Source organism: Falco rusticolus, chromosome 8 (genome assembly GCF_015220075.1).
Source record: "Falco rusticolus isolate bFalRus1 chromosome 8, bFalRus1.pri, whole genome shotgun sequence".
In the NCBI taxonomy this organism is placed as follows: domain Eukaryota; kingdom Metazoa; phylum Chordata; class Aves; order Falconiformes; family Falconidae; genus Falco; species Falco rusticolus.
This window is the reverse complement of record NC_051194.1, coordinates 38,656,369-38,661,042: the sequence shown is the minus strand read 5'-3', so window position 1 is coordinate 38,661,042 and position 4,674 is coordinate 38,656,369.

The following is a 4,674-nucleotide window of genomic DNA, read 5'->3' as shown; positions in this document are numbered from 1 at the left end:
CCATCCCCATTGTGCCTCTGGAGGAATCCAGTTAGTTTTGGGGTCCCTATGACTGTAGCACTTGTTGCTGCTTATTGCTGCTTGCAGCAGTCATTGCTCTGAGTGTTGGGGACTCGGAAACTCCCAGCCAACAAAAATGTTCCCCTGAAATTAGAAGCAAATAACAAAGGTATTTTTATTCCACTTCACGTTACAGAATTCCTTTTTGTATTACGGAACCTGAATTTTAGCCTGAGTGACTCAAGGAAGTCTCTTCAAGAAGACAAGAAACAAATAATAGAAAAAAGCCCAGCACAGACTTTACATTCGTTACTCCCACAAATTGCAAAGTGGGAAAATGGGATGCACAGCCCTGAACACAAGCAGCCCCTCAAAAGCCTCCCTTTAAAACAGATTTGCCAGCAGATGTTCAATAGACAATGGAGAGAATTATTTTCACCGCACACTCACGACTTCTCTGGGATGGGGGAAGGAGGCTCTCGGTACCTTTTTTATGATCTGCCATTGACTTCACTAATGACTCACATTTGGTTCCAATGAGATATTTTCATATGACTAATGAATCTATATTTGGAGGCGTAAGAGGGTTTGGCTAATTATCTGTTGCAGTCAGTTAAATATTCCCAGTATTCAAAGTAGGTTTTCTTCCAGTGGCAAATGTTATGCCCTCGCGGTCTGTCTTCTAGTGCTTTAAAAGCAGCCCAGCACTTTGACTCGTACCAAGCTGACATCTGGGTTTCTGCGTGTGTAAGCACAAGAGATGGCCTGAACTTAATTATACAGCGAACCAATCCTGCATTTTTTAGGTGGCCAATAGGTCATTCCCCAAGGGACGATTTAAAACCGATTTTTCAACACGCGCTTGATGCTTGCAGCGGCCCGTTTTGCTGGGGGCATTTACTGGGGTGCCATTAATAACTCCTGGCAGGGGCAAATTCCTTATAAGCACCGTTGTGTAGGCTGCTTGTGCACAAATCATTTTGCCACAGGGAGGGCTCAAAATCCGATGAGAGAAGGGAAAGGAGGGGGGGAGGGGAGGGGCTCCATCAGCTCAGCTGCCTGAATTGCAGGAGAACATTAAACATAATGATCCTGGAGGGAAAGAAACCATACGCAGCTCAGATGTGGGAACGAGCCAGGATTTCCTGTTCATATGCCTCTTTAGTAGGTGCTCAGGCTGTTCTCCGTCTTTTATTGCTGTCATTTTCTTTGTCCACCACCGAAGCAATAGCACCGGTGCAGACACAATGGATCAAGTCGTTCCCCCTGCCCCTGCTGCTGCAGCCCTCAGCCTGCAGCCCTCTCTGCACTGTTCTCCAACTCCAGCAGAACAATAAAGAAGATTTTACAGCTGTTGTGGGGATGGGGGGAGGCAGGGAGGCAGAGGGAAAACAGCTTGAGTGCCCGTGGCCAGCTATAATTTCTCCAGTGGGTCTTTGCTGACAGTTTTAGGATTAACAAGTGAGCTCTGTTCCCAGGCATTTACCCCTCTGGATAAGCTGGCCTGTTTGTTCTCAAGGGTTTATTTTACCCTACAAAATATGGCATTGCCAAACAGATGTAGGCTTGTTCCTAGAAAGGCAAGTTATAGCTGAAGCTGCATCTCACAGAGGCTTTAGTCCTTGGAATTGTTTGGAAATGCTACAGTATTCCTCCGACCCTTTTCAGGGCAGTTTTTTCCCACAGACGTGCTGGTCAATTCTTTTATGGCTCTGTCCTTTGTCAAGGATGAATTAGGAAAAATAAACTCACAAACAAAAAGTGGAGGCCCAGCACAGAGATCCTCTTGCTCCCAATGATTAAGAAGTATTTTACAGCTCCGGGTTGGGGGTGTTGGGGGGAGAAAACAATGTGTCCTCCTGTGTTTTTCTTTCCCCCATTTTCAGCTCAGTGTGAGTGTGTAAGGGGCGGGCGGGGGGAAGAGGAAAGAAGAATAAAACAGTCTCACTATTTTTAAAGGCCTCCTTTTCAATAGATTGACACAAAGTGCTTTATGGTGAGCGCTGGAGAAAGCCTCCCATGTCCCAGAGCTGCCATGGCGAGGGGCAGGTGATGAGGAAGGGAAGGCTGTGAGGAGGAAGGCTGTGTGGATGCATGCTGGGCCTGATGTCCGTATTTGGTGGCCAGCGTCTGGCTTTCTTCCTGAAGATTTGACAAACTTTGGCTATGAGTAAAAGTTTGCTGAGGACCTGGGACCGGGGAATTGCCATTGACTCAGAACGAAGCACACCAGGGTGGGACAGTGAGGGGTCTGCCCTCCCTTGCTCCCGTCCCTCCATGGGGGGTGGCAGGGGGACATGCCCAAGGTCAGCGTGAGTCAGTAGTGGGGGCAGAAGAAACTCCACCCTGATCTCTGTCATCTGCAGGGGAGACCCTGTCTCCCCCTCAAATGGACCAAAATAGCTTTAAAAGCCAATTACGGTGATGTTAAGCCTCTTCATGGGATATGTGCGCATTCATGGTCTTGAGTGATGCCCTGCTCTTGCTGGCCAGCACGCTTTTCCCCTCAGCAGCCGGTCAAGCTGCCAGAGCTCCCTCACACACTCTTGGAGGGAAATCCCACCTCACCCACAAGCCCAGCTCTCCTTCCCTACACTGGCATTTGGGAAAAGGCTCCCTACCACATCTCCCCCACACTCCCCAGTGCTCCAGCCCCATGCCACCTTGTCCCCAGGCCACAGGAGCAGGGAGAGTGAAACTTCACTCGCCTCCAGACACCCCAGGTCAGCAGTTTTGCCCACCAAGTCGGGGTGATGGGGAGTGAGCTGAGCAGGGCTCCTACAGGAGGCACTACGGGACCCACTTGATCCAGCCTGCCCACAGTGCCAGCTGCTCCCCAAGGCAATCACACTGAAAATGGCAGGCTTGCAAAATAAATTATTTAATGAGTGGGCTCCAAGCACTCCCCCTGCTCCACACGAGGCGAGGGCAGAGCTGCACCACCTAGGCTGGTTGTTGCAGGGCTCCCCAGCACACTCTGCCTGCCCCTGCCCTCCAGCCTTCACTCCTGGTGGTGACTTGTTTTTTGTTTGCCCTGCAACTAGTTACATTTCAGCCTCTTGTCCTCCTCGTGCACCAAAACGCATGTTTCAAGCTTCCCTCAGCACTTGCTCTCTGGAGCTTGGTTGGCTCCAGCGCGAGGAGTGCGGGTGCCCCATGAGCTCCTGCGGCTCTGATCCTCACCCTTAGCTCTGCTGCTCCACAGGTCATGCTCAGAGGTCTGAACCTGCCTGATGTCCCAGGCCCCCCTCTACCCTCAAATTGTTTTCCCCAGGTGCATCAGCCTGGCCAGAGTTCAGATGTCAGCAGAAGGGCCAATTATAGGCCACTTGTTTTTACATTTACCTTATCTGAGATGTTTTTAGAGCAGCCCTAAACTCATTATCTATGAGCTTGATCCAGTTAATTATGAATGCCTTGGAGTGGTCCAGGCTGGTTTGTTTAGGTTTCTCCAACACTGATGTGAGATTAGCAGAGCTAAACACCCCCCACCACCCCCCATTAGCTGGAAGGCATAAAGCAGTGGTGGTTTTCAGGCCCATCTCTCAGGCACTGCTGCTCTCCAGCAAGGATGCAGGGGAGGGACGCAGGGTGCCACGGGTTTGTCTGGTCTGCTATTACCATACGTAGCACAGGCTTGTAGATGACATACATAGCAAAGGCTATGGATGGATTTGGACACACCAGTAGCCAAACTACTCACTCATCCCTAAGCATCCCTCAAAGATGCCTTTATTAGTCTCAGGTGTACAAAGCAGCTTAAAACCAAGAAGCAGATCAGGAGGAGGTGATGCAAAAAGGCTTAAATATTGACCTAGGATGGTCAGGCACAGTGACTTGCCTTATAGAAATGATAAATCAAGAGCAGAGAGGATTTGTATGGAGATGGCCCTTGATTTCAGCTGGTACCAGGGTTAATTGCTGTTGGAAAAGGACATGGCAAGGATGAAGGAGATGTACATGAGGGAGGGGAAAGAAGAGCCTTTACCTCAGTCCAAGGTGGCAGCACATCTTTGCAGAAATGTTCTACTTTAAACACGTCTCTGTTTGAAGTGGGTCTTGGGTGACTGAAGTACCTGGTACTACCCACAGTTTCTGTATTTACGGTTTCTAAGTTGCAGTGCTCAGGATATCAGCAAAAGGTGACTTTGCAAAGACCCTAAAACTACAGCACCACAAACACCACAGTTTTCAAACACCACAGAATCCCAGCCCTAACCTATAGGGAATGGGGATTAATACTCTCTGGGTTTGGTGGCTAACAGCCCTAGCTTCTTACCTGAGGACCACCTCCTTTGGCCTCAGAGACCTTCCCTCTCCAGGCCACCCAACCCTGATTTCCCTTGCATGGTAGGAGTGCTCCCACAAACTCATGGGCACCTACCGAGTCTTCCAATGTGCTCCTTGGTTTCCAGGGGATTTAGATCCCTAGACAAAAGTTAGATTCAAAATCCCTTTGTTTAAGTGAGTCCAGATGCTAGAGTCTGGCTCCTTGGAAAGGGCTGGAACAGCCTCCCAGCCCTGTGACACAGTGGGAATAGGAAACGGGCAGCATCCTCCTGACAAATATAAGAACCCACAGATCCCTTTGACATTTACACTGACAGGCTTTCCCTTCATGTCTGGTACCCCTTGAGCAGGGCAGCGGGATGAAAGCATTTCAAAGCTCACATA